Consider the following 20,247-nt stretch of genomic DNA (forward strand, 5'->3'; position numbering starts at 1 on the left):
TTTCTTCCTGCACTTCTTTTCACCAAATGCAATCTGACTGTGAACAAATTGAAATATAAAGGTTTCTTTCACGCTTTGAAATTACAAAGGAAGATGAAAGCCTTTTCATGATGTATCAAAAAGGCAAACTGGTCATCTGGGAGTTAACCTAGTAGTCTATCTCGGAGTTGCATATCATTGTAGCACATGGCGGCGGCCTGAACTGTTTTGCAGGGATTTTTTGTTGAATGCATATATGAAAATTTAATTTTATCCGAACTTAACAAGTTTTTCATTGCTGTATAACTTTTGCACGGGAGGGAATGGGCGATGTTGGCAATTTGGGGACACTTTCGTAATCGTGTAAAATTCTGCAAGAAAAAACACATTCTACTTTATTAAGAAGAAAACTGTTAGATAGCGCATGTTCTGTTTCCTTCCCGCTGAGCGCCACACAAGGTGTTTATAGCCTGAAGAAAATCCAGCACGTTTCACCCAGCATGGTCGCAGCAGAAAGTTACGACAGCTCCACACGGACTGTTGATGTTAAAATTTGTCCTAACAATGCATATTACTTGCGTATCGTGATACGTATGGAAGAAACTGGTGCGCCACTTTAGACGAGGCACTCTGTTTGGACAAAGTTCTGTTGGCTTGGTTGATATCAAAATGGAAACTCAGTCGAGGCTTGTTTCGAGAAAAAAAGCAACCTCAGTGAATCTGCCTTGCCACACAAGTGATGTGAACACAAAAAGATTTACTTGTGTTCACTAACAGACCACTTGAATTGAACTGCAATTGTCGTCTTCACGTTTTCCCTGGGCACGTTTCACGTTCATTGATTGCACTTGCCTCTTGACTTTGTTTGCCTGGTCTGTTTGTTTTCTTGATGGTCATCTCTTGATTATGACGACTCTCTTGAAGAGGCACACTCACTGCTCTAGCCGCAAGGGGGTTGATATCGGGACCTGCTCAATGGAGGTGCGGTGTGTGTCTAGTATTTAAGTCCTTGATCTCATAATCCAAGGAACGTAGATTCAATTCCTGCACTGCCGCAGTTGTTTGTAGCCCTGAGCAAGTTTCTTTACTTCGATTGCTTTGTCCTTTGAATAAGATGTAAAAATGAAGAGAATGCCAATTTCAAGGTTGAAGTCATTTGGAAAACAAAGAACTGACTTCCACCCTCAAAATTGGCATTCAGTTTCTTTTGAGAGTTCTAGTTGCTTTAGGATTTCAAGTTCTAGTTAACATGATGGTCCCTGTGGTCTACCCTTAAAGTCAGCCTCAATGGGGCAATTGGTGCATAACTGAAGTGGCATGCAAAAAAAGCTCATCCCGCATTAGTGGGAGAATACGCTGTGGGGAATAACCCTACCAAGTGCTGAGCAAATACGGAAGGCAGACCTGCTCAAAAGTCAAGTGTTTGTCGAAACTTTACCGAGTTCAATATCTTATGAAAATCTGCAGAACTTTCCTAACTAACCAGTCAAGCAAAGATCCCTGAATGGTGAAGGGATGGGATCCTTTCCTGACTGCTGTAACCTCGCTGAGCTATTTTCTCAGACATGCTGCTGTCAGGTACACTGTACTGAAGCGAGCTTGAGTTTAGTTAAAGTGATACTATGATGTGATTTACAACTTTGCGGAAATACGTCCGTTTTTAATTGTTGATCACAAATGTAAAGCTCAAATTTTCCATTTTTGATTAGATTTATTATAAAATCGCTGATTGTAAACCACCGCGACCGCGACCGCAAAATGTTCATGTTGTGATGTCATCAACGAAAACGGCATCGAAGCGAGCCGTCCGGGCGGGATTAAACCATCAATATCTAGAAAATGTGCATTTCGATTCGAAAACCTTACCGATTTATGAGAAAGTGATGTAGTCATTTGTCAAAAACAGCTAAAACATTATATGGTGAAATTTGACACGAGTTACCCTTTAAGCTCAGAAGTTTACTTAGGCCCTGGATTGTGGTCAATATGCATCTTAAAATTTACCCTTGTCCAAGACAAAAAATTTCATGCTGGAATTGTCGAGAAATCTGATGCAATGAAAGTTCAAAACAGCCAGACTAATGAGGTTAAATCATTCTTTGATTAGCTGCATATCATAAGAAAAAGATGATGAACATTTTAAACAGACTATACCAGATAGCCATTAGAGTGAATAAAATGGATGACATACATTTTGGTTCAAAGTGTAGAGCTCCATGTGGCTCTTTTCGAAAGATCTCATAGAGCGCGGTGATTGACAGGTCAACGCCATTGTCAACGGAGGACAACAGTTTTTCAGAAGTTTAGGACACATAGACAGACAGACTGGTGTTGTGGTTAGCGTTCGTGTGATTTTAGGGAATATTATTGCAATATTTCATAATATTTTGGGACTAGATCTTTATTGCGGTAAATTACTATAAAGGTAAGTCAATTAAAAAAGGATAAGCTTGCCTTATTTGGCGGAAGTCTCTTATTAGTTCAAGACCAACTGAATGATGTGACTAGCAGTTGTTTAGTGATTCCCGGGAACATTACTAGGTCTTTCATTATTCGTATGATCAGGATTACATTAATGTCCTCATTGATTTGATGTTTCTCTATAATCATGCAAGTTGTTTTTAAAAAATTGAAATTAATGGCTCTTCCAAAAGGAAAATGTTCCCTATTTTTAGATTAAAAGGTGCATGTGAAGAGAGATGAAACATAGTTTGACTCTATTATTGTTGTGTGTGTACTACTGTAAAACTATGTATCCGTATAGATGCTGGTTTTCATAAGGGAATGCATCAAAATGACGTCAAAACGCAGACAAATTGACGTCACGTCTCAACATTGCAATACCCTAGTGAAAGTTAGCGCCACATAGCGGTAGCAGTTTTGCTGATACCCTATTGGACTTTGACCCTTAGGCATAAAGATAAAATGAAAGCATGCATCATCAAGTAGAGGGTGTCACTTCTGACCATGACTGCACAGGCTAATCAAGGAACTTTACTTATGATATTTAGAATCTCAATGACCTGAGATAGGTTTGATTGATCTGATTCTGAGTTCTAATGAACTTTGAAGTACATTTTGTCTCTGATCAGATTGATTAAAGATAGGGATGGCTCTTGCTTGACCATGGTCTACATTTGATTGATACTGGGAAGAGGGTTCGAAGGTCAATTGATATTTTTGTTGATAAACTAGGAATGGAACCGGACATACACCATAAATTAAGGCCCAGTTGGCGAACTCCTTTGTGGTGTTTACATCGTGACTTGCCTGAGATTACAAAAGAGAAGTGTACCCTGGAGTGAGACAGTCAGGATGGTATGGTTAACTGTTTTTCCTCCCTTTGCACTTGAGAAGTTACTCTCCAGGGAGTTTCCTTTTTGCATGCCACTATGGTTATAAATACCAGTTTGGTACATCTTCCTAGTGACTCAGTCTTTGGCTAGGGTAAGGAGCCCATTGCAGGTGACTGTCAACGTGGATGGGGGACTTTTGTCATTGGACTTTTGCTTGCCCAGTCCCATTGGCACCAGTTTCAAGGAACCTCATGTCTCATGTAAGGGGCAGAGCAAATTCAGAGTTAGGTGTCTTGCTCAAGAGCACTGAGTCAAAACAGCAGTGATCCTCCCAATAGTCGAACCCACAACCACTTGGATATGAGCCTGGCTCTCTGACAGTGGTCTCCTTGTATCGCTTCAGTTTGTTGGGTTAATTTGACCCCCTGCCATCTTAAGGAATGTCGCCTTGAGTTGTCACATCTTTTGTCTATTCTTGTACAGAGATTAGATTAGCCTTACATTGAGGAGATGCCAAAAAACAATAGACTTTGTTAAAGCATATTGTACAGTCATGAAAGGGTGATGACATCTGTCACGATAGTTCATGTCATTGTTTTCTTTTGGCTAAATATTCATCTATATATTCGTTTGATAAAAAGCAAGGCCTGTAGTCTGCTGTGATTTCTTTTCAAAGCATCATGCACGGTCATGCACAGGCGTCATCTCGCATATGGAAGTGCATTAATCATTGGGGACAAAAGGCCTGTGTTGGTGTCTGATATCAGACAATTCTGATGTGTCCTACAAGCCCCTAGACCTCTATCATTATGTTAAGCTCAATCTCTTAAGTGATAAAGATTGACAAAGCAAGGCCGCAGCTGGAGGGGGCAGGGGTAAAATATCCCCAAGGGTTAAAGAAAATGATTTTGGCCAGTGTTCAGAATTACTGAGACCAAAAGAGGTGTGTTGCCTTCCCCCATTACCAAAAACTAGCTATGGCCGGCAAAAGGTTAATAGATTGATGGTAAGTGGAGTCAAATTTGCCCCAAATGTACCTTATCCTGCTTTCATACCTTCTGAATAGGGGGTAATACCCTCTTATTGAAATCAAATGTACAAGGGACTGGAGGGCCTCCTATTCCAGCTGTCAAGGTTCGGCCATTAAAGGCGTGATGTTTCGATAAAGCCCCCAGAAAATGAGCAATTCAAATCACTGCAACCTGATCGCATGCAACAAAAATTGCTTGTTTGCGGTGGTTAATGTAGCTGAATAAGAATTGACAATGTCAAACCCAACATTTACCGTTTTCTCTCTGGATCTTTTTGTTACACATTGCAGCGATTATAATTGCAGGTTGGAGCAATCTAAATTGCGCGATTGCAAGTCGCTTAGTGCTCCGATCTGTTTTTGTAACCTCGCCACCTACAACTTGACTTGTTCCTCCAGGTAGAGAAATAGATTCCAGTCTTATCGCGAGACTTTGCTACCATTTATCACAAATTAGCTTGATTTTCGGATATATTTTCATTGCACATGTTCAGACAGACTATCCCTTTCATTCTCTGGTAAAAACGAAGACATGTTTCATTTTCAAGCATACTCCGAAGGCGAGCAACAGAAGCTTCTGTAAGATGGCCGACCACAGTGTTAGTGGTTCACCTTTGTTTCAATAAACATTGCGAATATTTTCTTTTTGTTTGGAAGTTCCATGATCCAGCTGTGAAGAACAATCTATAAGATTTCCCATAATGTTGAGTTGATATTTCAGAAATATTGGAAATATGTCCACTATGTACCGATGTTTTATTGAAAAAGCGGTCAGATGCATCTTACGTCATTTGACAACCGTTGTTTCTACATGTAGTGTGCTGCCACACTACATGGCAGTGTAGTGTGATATGGCGAGAATCGCTGCAGGTTGGAAAAATATGACTAATCTAGGTAGCTTACTAATGCATGATACCATAATGAATAAGGCTGATGCACTATGAGAACCTCTACCTTTGGTGCTAGGGGAGTGAATATCAGGCAAATTATACTCAGCCTCCTTTAATAGGTGACTGGAGTCTTTAAAATCATTAAAATACAGTCCTTGTGAAAGGTTCCGATATTGGCTTTCCCCGCTGAAACATCTCGCCACTTCCAAGGTCATGTTGCTTACCACAGAGGTGGAGGCAATAATAAAAGTGTTCCATATGAGGGGTGGAGTTGAGATCAGGTGAATGAGCCCCATTCAGTATTGCTGGTGGCCCGAGAAAGGTGAAATATCGGTTAATGATGGATTAGATCCAGTCTGTATCACCTCGAGATTGCTGTACATCCATACAGCTGTGTTAGCAAATTGTACACTGGTTTGGTTCAGGTTGGAATAATCTTTGGTTTTGTCCTTGCAGCACCTCATTGATCTTGCCTCAACAACAGCTCAGCCGCAATCAAATATTTTAGTTACACAATGTCCTTCAAGTCCAGTTCACAGAATTTCTCACTCTGATTTTTGGGATTTCATATAGAAAATTATAATGCAGCTGTTGAACAAGGTGTTTTATCTTATCTAAAAATTTAAAGTCCCAAGTATCTTAAAATGGTTATTCAGTATCGACAATACATCACCAAATACTAAGTCCCAAGAATCACCAAAAGTAGTTTTTTTCTTCCAATTTTGGGCAGTTTTCAGACTTACGGTAGACAGAAGTTTGCCCCCCATGACCAAAAAGCTAGCGAGGTGTCTGGTGGCTTCCTCAACTTTGTATTGAGTTCAAGGCTGAATATCATATTGGAGAACACACAGTTGGTTCTATTTGAGTTGGAGCTAGATATTTGAGTGATCGATCTCGCAGACATGTGGTTATCGGCTACTCTGAAGTATTAACATCGAAAACAGCTTCTTGACTGAAGGAGAGCCGCACCTCACCGACTGTGGGAAAGTTGAAGGAATGTTCTCTGTGGAGAAACTGACAAGATATGAATTAGTGTTCTGTTTGTTGGCCTGTCTAATTCGTAGTTGTACCAATTATATTACACCAGTCTCCTCTGAGAGTTCAGTCAGGTTTTATCAAAGTTGGGATGTTGATGTAGTAGAATTGCTTGTTCTTTGAAGGGCGACAAAACCACTTGCTTTGAGTCTTCTTTTCCTTGCCTTGTTTTAGTCGTAACCCAGGGTTACAACCTTGTTAATGATGCGATCAGATATTTGACCCAACCCATCATCTTCAACAAGTTCAAACCCTTGAGACCAAATTGTGGTCCTATTCAATTCTTGATTTTGACACCAGGTGGCTAAAACTGAAAACACAAAAAGTGCTAGGCCTATATCTCCCTAACTAAGGGCTTGATCATCACTAAATTTTTATCAAAAGTACATGTAATGACGATACATGACGTATCACACGGGTTTTTGATTTGACCTTCTTTTCAAAGACATAGAGGTCAAATAGTGTAAATTAACCGATGGTGGCACGTTTGGTAACTACTGGAGCTACATGCATTGACCTGAATTAGCGGGCTTGTTCTCTGCTGTATCTATTGTGAAGATGCACTTGAAGAACGTTAAGAAGCCTAAAATGAAAGGATACTGTAAATTATACTGTATGCTCAGATACCTATCACATCAAAGTTTAGGAATTTGTTTTTATCAAACAGCAGGTGTGGCGTATGGCTAACAAGACATTGGCTTTGATTGGTTTATTGATCAGGGTATGAAGGCCAGGCATTCCTACCTGTTGTTCAAATCAGACCTACAGCCCACAGGTGCTTCTCATTTTGCATTTGTTCCTCTATTTACAGCCAACAAATTATCACCCATGTTCCATCGGTACATCTACGTAGTACATTAAAAGATTCCGATATCGAACCCAAGACGACTTGAGAAAGGGCTGTCTTAGCTACATGTATTTTAAAAAAATGCTTTTTAAAATTTCCATTTGCAGAGCTTTGCTGGGGCATTCAAATCTTTCCAGTCACCAGTTTCATGCAAGGTTGATAATCAGAATCAGTTGGTCGCCTCTCACTCTCCTAGGCTAGCCCCAGTGTGATTAATGAATATTGGTCCATGGAATTCTTAAAAGGGTGTATTCAGGAGTGGATTTTTTTAACTGAGGAAGGGGCTGGTGTGTGCCATCTCCTGGTCTGCATCTTCCGCTCAGTGACTTCAGATTTTTCTGGGGTGTACATGCAACTAACTTTTCCTGGTTTGTCAAGATGACTGAAACTTATGATAATAATAGTGGCATACAGTAGAACCTCTCTGTTATTATGACACTCTAATTGAGAGGTGTCCTTATTCATTACAGAAGTCAAATGGAATGGAAACTACCGGTTTGGGACCAAATGCAGTGTCTCTCATAGAGATGGTGTCCTTGATAGAGAGGTGTCCACAGAGGAAGGTTCCACTGTACTTCATATTTTTTGGAGGTGTTAGACTTGTTTTGTTAATTCCTGACCACGAATTATTAATCATAAACGAAATCAGCAGGGTGCCCTGAATTCTGAAGATATGCATTTACTGGCAATTACACTGTTATTTACAAGTAATAATGGTGTTTTCACTCATCAAACCGATTATAAAAGATAGGGTGAAATCATTATCTGTTTTAATGATATCTCTCATAATCCTGTGTGTGCACTCGGCTATATAGGTAGGCCCACTGGCTCAACTCAATGTGCATTTGCCATTGATTATAGGTTTGGCTAATCGATGCTTTTGTTTACTTGAAGTTTTATGAAAAGAAGTGTTTGTGAAGGTGACTAGATAGCAGTGGTAAGGCAATCATTTGTGGTTTTTCTGTTAATTGTAGGCTAGTGTAAGCGATTTGCAATCAGACCAGGTAACACAATGTTTTTGCAAGTGTCAAAAAAACGTCTCTAGTGTGTTCAGATTCTTTCTCTTCTCCATCACAGGTTGATTAACATACTCTAGTTTCACCACTCTAAGACTGCTTCTGAATATTCAACTCAAACTGAATATCAGCACATACCTTTCACATGTTCAATGCTGATAGAAGATGCATTGATGACAACAGTTTGTTGATGGTCAACACGTGATATTCCAGCTTGGCCTTTGTTTCAACATTGTGATATGGATCAACTGGTCTTAGATTGGTGAAACTATAGTATATGCTAAAAATACGATCAGACCACTGCTTACACAATTGGTTGCAGTATTGTTAGATTTGCTTGAGTAGAAAAAAGAAATTAAAAGTTTCAATTGCGATAAAATTCTCTTCCAATATACTTTCATACCTTTATAACTCTGATCCCAATTGAAATTTTCAGTGAGAGTTTGAAGTGATAAACTAATGTCGACTTGATTTGGCCTATGGACCTAGGGAATTGTCTAAGGTGAGATATGATACATAGAATCTCATGGCCTGATTGGCCACCTGTGGCACTCAAATATCTTGTGTCAGACAGAACAGGTGAATTCAGGGGCTCCCTTAATACAAGTGAGCAACTACTTCTTGTGTTTTTGCGTTTGGAACTCATCTATAACACACAAGACTAGAAGTGTCTTAGTTGTTGCACGCTTTGCCATTAGTTTTTGTGCAGATTTGAAAGTTTGTTATCTTTGGAGTTAATTGCCAAAAAACATGTGGATATTAGATCAAAGGAAACATACATGCTGAAATATAAAGGTAGGTTTTAAGTTTATCTTGATCGTGGATGTATTTTTCTGTCCTGTTCTGTTTAATGTTTGAACCAGTGTACTGGCACTGATTTACAATGGAACCTCCTTTAGTGGACCCCTCTGTTAGCAGGACACCCTCCATATCAAGAACACCGAGTTTATAGTGTCCAAAATGATTCACTTGTATGTTGGTTAACCTTTGCCATCTGGACCTGTTATATCTCTGTCATATTGACAGCATTTGCCAGTCCTAGTGGTATCCTCCTTCAAATATCTGCTTGTTGCACTGTAAGTTTGCTCTTCAAGCAATTGAAAAAAATCTGAAAAATATAGAACACAAACTACATGCATACAGAATATTCATCGATGGGATGGTCATGTGAAAATAAAATAAAAATTGTCTCCCAGGGGCTTCCACAGTGAAAGAGTGAAATACTTTCGATGTCTCTGCTCATGACAACAAAATTGTCTTTTAGCTGCTTTTGTCTTCAACTTCAACTGCCCTGCCTCTTACTCAGTTGGCATATTAAAATTATTTTCAAGTATAATTTTACTTTGTCGGGTTGTCTTGTACTTTTATACAATATCTGTGCAGGAGGATGTTTGAATAACAATACATAATGCATATTTTCTTCATCATGCAGCAGCATATTACCTAGTATACTTCTTTAGAATAGTTTTTTTAATTGCTTCAATTAACTTCGATTAAAAGGAATGATTAATGGTGTCCAATCTATTGCAGAAAAAGAAATGCTGTATTTTGATGAATCTGCATGTTCAGGGTTGAAGTTCAGGTTAAATTGTGCAGTGATTCAAATTTAGACATAATGACACTTGATTAAAAAACTCATCACTGCTCATTGATATCATGTACATAATGTGACATAGATTGTTCTAATAACAACACAAAAAGGCGAAATCAAAATGGAAATTACATTACCACTAACTGTAGACTGCCCAATTTGCCTCGTGGCACATCATTTTGCTGATTTCACAGATGACCCTAATTTGTGTAAAAATAAACCATCATCATTTACGTAACTTTTGAAATTGCAAAAATTAGGGCCGAAAATTTATAGGTGTTGTTCAGTTCTATCTGAAGCAAAAAATCCACTCAGATACATGAGTAAAATTTTAAACCAGAAAGAACGTCACCTTTATGATAAAAATCAAAGCACTTGATTTTTTTTAACAAGGCATTTAACATGACCAGGCAGGCTGGAACTGGGGCCAAGGGTCATTGCGTCCCGATAATTTGTTCAACATTGTATTGTATGTTTCCAAAATTTTCGCAATAAAATTGAAAACTCTCAAGCCTTGTCAACGGCCTAACAAATGAAACGCCTATTTCATGTTTCACATTCTCGTAATTTATGACAGTGAAGACACAAGAATGAAATATTCAAATTTAACCGAGTTTGGCTGAGAATGAGAAAATGACTCGGACAAGCAGTGAATTTTATGGCTGAGAGATTTTGATAAGAATTTTGACAGGTTTGGATTAAGGCTATGAAAGAGTGCTTTAACTTCTTTGTGTTGTCTTAATTGATCCTACAAGATTCTTCCTCTCCATTCATTTTGTCTTCAAAGGTTTACAGCGGCAATAATTTCATTTTCGAGATGACAAAGTTGTGAAAATTTACTTTGGTGAGTGTTGTGACATGATCTAAGAGACATTTACTTGCATGTGTACGCATTTGAGTGCTAACAACTAGCTTAATTGCAAATTGCCACCTGATGCTAATACTGAACTGAGATATGCTAATGATCATAAATTGCAACTGAAAAACCCATTTCAATAGCTAAAGTATTAAAAATTTGTTTTTGATACCTATAACTAGGCAGGACATCTATTTCATGTTAGGCAGTTGGTTAGTATGGTTAACCTATTTAAGTAACTTCATTTGTGAATTCCAAAATGAAAAATGCAGGGCGTTGACTGTGGAATTATGGAATTCAAAGGGGTCTTAACCTTATGGGGTAAAGACACCTGTTGCTTATAAGACTGTTATTATCAATAGTTTCCCAATACGAAACCCCTCCGTGAAATCTAGCAAACGTTGATACATAAACACTATTTATAATAAGAATAGGCCGTTGGTAGATGTATGTACAAAAGTGCACATTCTTCACACCAAGGTACTTTGGGTCACCTCGAAACACAAACAAACATAGAGTTGTCAGGAATTTTATCAACCCTGGTGCCAAGATATGAATCATCTTCAGTTCCTAACTTTCTCAGATCGCTGTCCTTAATATTTTAATCGACTAATGATAAAACTCAATAGCATATTTTATCACGCTGTGGCATTTTTCCAAAATCTTACGATTTCTTTTGCCGCACTATTTCAGGAGCCCTGACAGCCCACTGTGGATGAACAATGCCTTCGTAATTTGATCTCATTCCTGTTGTCCGAAGCCTTCTGGCTCATCAGGTGGCCAGGTCATGCTCATTGAATTTCAATTATCACGCCTGCCAAAATCTAGGCATTTTAGTGCGTGGTGAAGGACCGAGTCAGATTTTCACAACCATCTCATGAGGCCTGAGACCTACAAACCATCATGCTTGGCCACGTACATGTAATCCTGTTTAATGAAGCTAATAATAATGAGCATGACATTTTCCCATGATTTGGATACACCCTGATCAAGAGTCATGGAGTAGTTCGGGGGCATTCGTGGGATTTTAAAAGATGGAATATCTTAAAGGGGTACACCGTTTATATTTAATCCTGGGCCAGGAAAATAGAAATGCAGTTGTACACAATGCTGTAGTTCAGTTATCATACATGTAACTTAGCTGAAACTTGCTATATAGAGTATTTGGATATCTCTCTATGCAACAGCCATCACGTTCAAATTTATTTTGAGTACGAACTTGCTCAATTTGAAAATCTTCAATTCAGTTTACAAATTTCAAATTCAAGTCTCAAGAGATAGCCAAACAGATGATATGGTCTTAGCAGAGACATGTTTGTTGAGGTCTCCTGTATAATGTTACCAGTATACAGGATAAGGATGATCTGTCTTGTCACATCAAGGATGGAATATCATCAATGTCAAGCAGGAAACCGAGGACAAGTTCAAAATGAAGGGGATATCCTGGTCATCCCAGGAAGTGATGAGAGTTGTTATCACCAGAGTAATTAGGTCAAGTTGATTGGCTCTGAACATCAAAGTTTTGTTTTCCAGAATATAGTACGAATGGTAGTTAAATTTGACCTGCATTTGTATATTGTTTATTATCAAGACTTTATCTAACTTTTTGGTCATGAGGGTGGGTCAGAAATCTCTTCTGTCCTCTGTCAGTCTCAAAGTCGGCCAAAATCTACATCAAACGAATATTTTTCGGGGCACATGCACCCCATCATCAAAGAGAAATTGAGATTGACCTGGAAATGAAAATATTTTGAAAAAACTCTTGAAAATTACCAGGATTATGAGTGTCCTGTCCCCCAACTTTTCTGAATCCACCACATGTGCACTTAGGTGTAGAAACTTTGAATTCAAATTATCATGGTCAAATCTATAATAGAAGTGATGTCCTTCATGTGAAGTGTTCAAACATCCTGCACCTCTATGTTTGTCCTGTCAGTAGCTCTGTCAATCTGTGATGTTGACTCCCACAAGCATGACAAGTTTCACACTCCAAGTCAAAGCAGTATCACGTTACTTTGATTTCAAAGTGACAATTGTCGAGTGCTCGCTAAAATGATATGTCATCTCTTCTTGTGACAGTGTTCTCCTTGTGACTTAGTTCATGAGTTGTTATAGTGAGACCGGGGTGTAGCTATTGGGGCAAAAAATGTGTTTTTGGCCATGATTTTGGTTGAAAACATTTGGAAAAAGTGTCAAATGGCCCCCATGGGCCCATCCTGACAATATCAGGCCATTGCACTCGATACAACTTACTCCCTCAAAGGAAACATGCATAAGGAGAAGTCTTGTTGTAGGCCCTGTTTGCAAGAGGATGCTATGGGCCAAAAGTAGCTTTGTTCCTGTTGACCAATTGACAGTTAAGTGTCCAGGTTCTGGTATCATCAGCTACTCCTTTGATGACAAATATAATCAGCGCCGTGGTCCCAGAAAGATGGAAAAATTTTCAAAATTTTGTATCCGGTTATGCATATGCACATCCAATTTGTAAAGGCTTGTCAGTCTGTTTTGAAAATTAAGGTATCGTCATTGATAGAACTATAGTTAGCAAGCCATGTTATGGATGAAAGAAAACATTTTCAATATAGGATAACATGATTTATTTTTTGTGAGCATCACGTTCCAGTACTTAGATGGCTTACTGAACTGATATGGTTTATGTCTTTTCTTGACCCGGTGTGACTCTATTGTCAAGTTGTGCAGGATATTGTCATTTTAGGACTTATCTACATTGCCGTGATATGGGTGAAGGAAAAAAAATTCTATATAGATCGACACCTGTTTGATTTTTTGAAAGAATCGCGCTTCAGTCCTGTCTAAGGTTTTTGGAAAAACATGCTAATCGATAAAATCTGTCTATATCTTTTCTTGATTCACTTGTCTCTGTCTGGGCAATTATGCGGTACCATCTTTGATACGCCCAAAGTTTTTATGGAGATATGGTGTGGGTGAAAGGAAAATTTAACTGTACACGGACACCTGATTGATCTGAATGTCATTAGGATCACAGAACACTGTTTGCAAAGACCGAAAATTGAAGGGCTTCCTCCAGGTGTTTGAATAAATGAAATTTGTTCAGGTGCACTGGCAAAAACCAATTCAGCACCAGTTGACAGTGAGTACCCCCATTCCCCTTGCCCCGGGCTGGGCCGCTACTTGTCCAGTGTGGGAAAAAGAAAATCATCTTTAATTGTCTTCTGTCTTGATTTTATATGTTGTTGGTCGTAAAGCTTGTAACCGATGAAGCACAATTACCGCGTTGACAATAAAATGGCTGCCCATCATCGAATGTGTCGACTGATCAGATTTAGATCTGATTTACAAGGGGATAAAGAGGAATTTACATTCAGGGGCAAATCTGCAATATCTGATAAAGCTATCCAAATTGTTCTTTTGGGACATCAACAGGATGATAGAAGTCATTCTACTAGAGTGATGTCAACAATTTTTCAGTTGAATCATGAGAGTCACAGGTATGTTTAGCAAACCCCGAGATGAAAAAGAGCATTTCGAAAATGTGAAACTGGCCTAGGTTGTTCAACTGTCCTAGCTTTCATCCAAGGGGCAATCCATTGATTAGGCATCAGTTTTTAATTTTTCGACCCTCAAACAGAAACAGTGAATGTCTCTTGATTTATGCCTTGGTGCGATGCTTGTACAGTGATCAGTTTCAGATCTCGAAATATCAAATTTTCCTCTTGTTTGAGTGTCTTAGTGGCGTCAGGGGCGCAGTTTAGCAGAGGACAAACATCTTTGACCTTGACCTCATATGACTGGTCAATTGGTGCGTCAGGGTTCCTGGTTTTGTCAACGCACGCTCAGAAATTAATAACATTTATAGGTGACATTCAGGTTTTTCGACCTTTTGTCAAAAAAGTTACCAAGAAATTCGCACTGGTCATTAGTAAACATTGAACTCCAAATGATTCTTCTGAGAACGATGTTTTCGCACGCACGATATCGTTGGGAACATTTTCGCGACATGTACCCAGGATAAACAGAAAACAAAGTGTCCACACTGTCATATCACAAAATGCATGACTAAGATATCATATTCGGAGAAAAGCGATTGTGACACGAATGGCAACATCTGACAGGATGCCATAATCCATTTCAACCTAAATTTGCCCCAAAAGCTTTATATTCATACACAGGGTTGTTCACAAAATCAGGCAAGTTCAAGATGAATCCATCACAGGAGGACACTGTAATCCCTTTCAACCCATCGTTGCCCTGAAAGCTGTACATTTACGCACAGATTTGTACGCGAAATATTCACATATTTGGGCAAACTCCAGGGAATATTTTTCGCAAGAATTATGTATTGTCACGTCTTTGAAAGAGCATGACAGCATGTTCTGTTTCCCATGATAATCTCACAGTTTTTACTTGAGAATATCAGCCAGATAATCATGTGTGTGTAGACAGACGGACAATTGAAAAACCCATGTGGTGGTGCGTGCTGGTCTTCAGATGCGCTGGCCTTTCTACCCCTAGCCCACCATGGCAAACCTTTTATATGACTTCCATACTTCTGAAGTCACAGGAGTGCAGATTTATGTGCAAGGCAAAGGAATGATTTAGTCACTGCAACACTAATGACTGGACCACTTTCCCAAGCCATTTTAGACATTTTTTGTTTTCAGTGTCAATTTCTCGTTAAAAACCCCCGAAGAAAAGTGACTTGGGCTTCACACTAAATCATACTGTGACGTATGGAAATCTCAGCCCATTTTTATTACACTCAAAACTTTGGAGAAGCGTTCACACTATTCAACGACAGTAATTTTGTTGTCCCTGGTGTCAATCAAGATAATTGGTATTTGATTTGATCGATTGGAATCAAACGATTATTGATAATTATGTAACGAGCATTATGTAGGTGACAATTAATTACTGAAATTAGAGTTTGGATATTTACTTAGTTGTGTTATCAGAAATTGCCAATGAAAACGTGATTAAATAAAGTGTTCCCACAGATATAAATGACAACCATGTTTTAAAAATGTACTGTTTAATATCTATTTAGATTTGTATGATTGAAAAAGCTGCAAAACATTGACCCACATAACTAACATCAAAAAAGAGAGAGAGAGTTTTATTGGCTTAAAGCAAGAATTTTTGCTTACAGAAATACTGCAGATGTCTTTCGATGGCTTTGACAAGTGCATTCATTTGGCCTTTTATAAATTGGGAGCCTGGTGGCACACTCCAGGACGATCCCAAACTTGTGCCAAAGGAGTATTAATGGCCAAGGTCAGCCCTTGAAGAAAACACGATGTTAAAAGAAAATGAAAGTGTATGCTGATGAATTTTCTGCTCGGAAAAATAAGAAAAATTGCTGCTTGATACGGCCCCTAACATGAACTCTTTTTGTACTCTGCCAGCCCCAGCCTGTGGCACAGGAAGTGGATTACGAACCAGTCCTCGTGAAATCAATCCGACAAAAGATTTAAGTAGTAACTTTCCCGCAGAAAATTACGCATTTACGATCATAATATGACCAGTTCTATTGGTATGATCTTCAAAGTTTGGCGCCCACCCGCTTTGCGAATTTTCACGATCAAAGAAAGGTTTTGTGGTCTTGTTACGCGCTGTGTGCACCACAACAAAAGTATGTGATATTTCGCCACAAAGCCCGATGTTATTGTCGTGGTTAGAGTTGCTTATTGACAAAGATGCTACATGTCCTGCTCTATATGAGAAGCACAATAGACTTGGCTGAGGTTCCTAATTTTAATGTATTTTGTATCCAAACAAACCTGTACAATAATATGTCCACTCAGATGAAAAGTACATGCAGTGATCGCATTCCAGACTTGATAGATATAATTGTCTGCAAAATGTTGAGATTTGTATTTGATAAACCTTAGGTTTGAACCTTCAACTTTTGAACCAGCAAATATTTTTGAATACATTTATGATTAGTAAAGAAATGCAACACATGTGGACAAGACACACAGAGAAATGCATTAAGTCACACAGATCACAAATCACAAGTGTACTCGACTTTATTCACACTGTGCCACTGATGATATTCAATATGGCTGCCAGGCGGACATCTTGAATTTTGTTTTTGTTCAACATCCAATGATCACTTAGGAGACCATTGCTTTGCTGGAACTAGATTTTATAAGAAGAGCAATGGGGTCAGTCATGTCTTTGCAACTATTTTGGCATCTCGTCACCAGACATGCCATGCAGAGAACCAACAAGAATTGCTTGACCTTTTCATGGTTGATATCAAGTCCAAACTAAGATTTCCTCTAAAAAATTGGTCAATTGGCCTTAGACTTCATGGGGTGTCGTTAGTTTAGACCCAGCAGAGACGAATCACGATTTGATGGTTGTCCTAGTGGTAGAGATAATAGATCATTACTCTTAATGCGAACTTGGATTTAAAATTAGCTTAATTTGAAATGGAAGCTATAATGACTATGTCTCTTAAAGGCACAATGTCCTATTTTAGATATTGCCGTAAAAGAACAGAGCCAGATTTTCACGAAGACAGTGATGATGACAATGGCGATGATGATGATGATGATAATGAATACTTCACGAATCAGATAAAACATTTCATTTCATTTCATTTCATTTCATTTTCCTTAACTCTGACAGACAGCCAACTTCAGCATTTAATATGCCTTCAGGCCTTGCACAGTAGGAGGTTAAAGTCTTCCACATACTTTGGCATTTATCAAGGAAAATACGATATGATATATGCATTTGGCCTTCTGTGGTATTCCTGATCGACTGACATTGTCATATTTCATGTGTTGGCATTTCCTGTGTCCATGGTGCCATCATAGCACATAAATTCATCATATCCATGTAAAATCACCAATGAGGAGTATATAATTGCATTATTATTGTGATTCTGCAGCAGTAAGGCCTATATACTAGGATGGTTTATTTTGATCAGCAGTAGCAGAGTAGGCCTACGTCAATTATTGTAGCAAAAAAGGCAGTACTTCGATAATTATCATTAATTAAAGTTACGTGACATACGGTTAATGCGCATTGGTTTCTTGACATACATGCATATTATGCATCTGAGGATCATTCCTACCATTCTCAAGTTGAAACCTCCCAATTTAATCCATGACCATCTTCGCAGATTCCATATTCTCTGAACCGCTGGATTTTCATGCCTATGCCTTTGGGATGTGCCAAAGTCTAAAAAAATCTGTTCAAAATTCCACGTTTTTATAAGCGGTCTGCAATAGGTTTATTTTAAGATGTTGAGGGTTGCGTTGCCCAAGATTAAGGAGTGATATTTTCACACCTAAGTGGCGAATATTTCCTCAGGCCATGGCCGAATGCTTTGGCATTTATTTTGTCAGAATTGAAAAAATAACAGGGCATTGATACCATCAAGTGTAGTGCTCATAACCTTGGGCTAGACCAATGATTAAACAGTTGACAGTGAAAACATCCACAATGTCCTGTGGCATATATCAAAGGAAAATGGTTAAATAAATACAAGATTTTATTGTCAAGAAATAGTTCATTTCAGGCCTCAGCTATGTCCGGTGGACATGTGATAAATACTGCCATTTACACACGGCCGCTGCTCATTTTCAGGAGAACCTGTGGCGATAATGATCGCAGGTCATCTCACAAAGATGCCAGAATCTTCAGTTATCTTTTTCTGCTGGCAGTTTCAGGGACTGTTAATGAAGTGCGTCTCAAGGAATGCTACAAAAAATGGTCCTACGCAACATGCTTGATGTTTAGTGACAGAATTTGACATACTTTAGTTTCACCAATCTAAGACCACTCTATCAGTTACTAGGAAACTGAGACTAAAGCCCATGGCATGACGTCATGACCACCTTGCAAGTAGATGCCGAACACCCATTGTCAATTCCATGTTAAATTGCATCTAAATGTGTTAAAAATTGGAAATAAAAGTTAATTGAAGTCCTATTCAGAAACGGTCTTAGATAAGTGAAACTAGAGTGTCTATATTGGGTACCAGGTCGTCTTTCATGTCATTCCCCTGGGCGCTTGTGTGGGTATCGAATTACCGTAGTGGCCAAAATGACACTGATGACACACTAATTATCCCCTTAGTCAAGAATTAGCCACAATTTCAAGTGGACAACACCAGGGGAGCACTTTTAGAATTAAACCTGACCGACTTGGACGGGTTGGTTTCATTCATTAAAGATCACCTTCAAGGGTTGTAATTATGCATTATCTGTGTCCCTGCACCCAGCTGGTCCGTGTTTCCCTTATGACTTCCCCCTGTAGAGATGGTCAAAGCTAACGAGTAAAATTAGCTCGGAACAATGCCATATCATCTTCATAATCTGTCCCTTTTTCGAAGGAAATTGCCGACCATGGCAACCTACAGCCTATTTGCTCTCTCTGTCTATAAAAGCAACCACTAAGCCTTTTACAAATTTCCTGAAATTTTTTTGTCATACCTACATGTTTATTCACCTGTATTAGTATAGCCCTAGCTTGGAGCCGGGACTTGGTGTAACCAGCCTGAGTAACTTAGTATTTTCACGGGCATTTTCCTTCGCATCTCCTCCCTGGACACCTATATGATGTCAACTTACTCAAACAAGACCACCACAAATATCTTGAAGACACCCACATGGAAAATCACCCACCCGTAACTTGCCTTGAAAAGTTGTCATTTATCAACCAAATAATAAGGCTACTCTCCTTTTTATCCAAAATGGGTTACATTCCATCTCATATTTCTGTATAAGAATTGTAGTAATGTGTCATCAATTAATTTCTCTGTCCTCACGTTTCTATTGCAAATCACAAAAAGTTGTTTGTACGTTTCGTCTGTGTATTTACCTCATTGGGAGCATTGATGTATTGAAAAATGATGTGATATTGATATTGGGTGGCCTACACAGACACACAGTTGGTGAGCAGAATAACATGACCCACGGCCCAAAATGCCTGGGTAAATAGCAATGGGACCAATTCATCAGGAAACTCCTATACAGAATGGAGTGCTGAGAGATTTTTTTACTTTTGATAGGTTACAAATGTTTAATGGTAGTAGTTGGCTTATTTGAAGGGATGCAATCATCGTACAGAGTCCTTATTTGGATGAGCTGATTGTATTCAATATATACCCTTAGAATAGGCCAGCCTCTAATGCACTCCATGGCCAAGGATAAGAAGTAGGGATAGGGTCAGGGTGCTGGAAAAACTGACGTAGCTGTACGCCAGATGGCACTGAACGCATCAAGTTGTCAGACGTAGATCTACGTCGCTTGGCACTGAAAGTATCACTGAGACAAGAAAGAAAATTTCTTCCTACAAAATCCTTACATTTGATTTTGTGTGCATTCTCTTTTCCTTTTAGGGCTGGCTTGCCTTCAGATGTAGCTAGCGGAGGATATTGAACAGAAGCTGGTGAGTTCCTAACATTTCCAAATAGTTAATACAATGAAATCAGGCAAAGTAAGCCTTTAATGGCACTCTTCTGTCTCTCTCAAGAAACATAATACCTGCCTGACCCTGTCCTCAATCTGATAGTGATATGCACTTGTCAAATCTTCCAAATAGGAAGAAGGGTAGACTGCAAACATGAGGATATGAGACCACAAACTTGAGGATGTGGCTGAGGACCCTCGAATTGAATGGTCATCATGGGTCATCCGCAGGATATTCTTTGTCCTCTAGGGTCGTAAGGTGCAATGGCGTCCCGCTTGGTTCGTTTCTGAATTTTGCAT

General features: G+C 38.9%; 1 protein-coding gene across 3 annotated transcripts in view; it reads left to right on the forward strand.

The window, feature by feature from the left end:
* Positions 1–2,281: 2,281 nt before the first annotated feature.
* LOC135485915 (FRAS1-related extracellular matrix protein 1-like) overlaps positions 2,282–20,247 on the forward strand; it is a 65,165-nt gene continuing 47,199 nt past the window's right edge. For 2 of the 3 annotated variants that reach the window (XM_064768295.1, XM_064768298.1), the window contains exons 1-2: positions 2,282–2,404; positions 19,878–19,927. The gene's annotated coding sequence lies outside the window, so the exon portion shown is untranslated. Of the gene's footprint in view, positions 2,405–8,786; positions 8,889–19,877; positions 19,928–20,247 lie in introns of those variants that run through there. The other variant, XM_064768296.1, reaches the window with a different exon arrangement.

This window comes from Lineus longissimus, chromosome 4 (genome assembly GCF_910592395.1).
Source record: "Lineus longissimus chromosome 4, tnLinLong1.2, whole genome shotgun sequence".
In the NCBI taxonomy this organism is placed as follows: Eukaryota; Metazoa; Nemertea; class Pilidiophora; order Heteronemertea; family Lineidae; genus Lineus; species Lineus longissimus.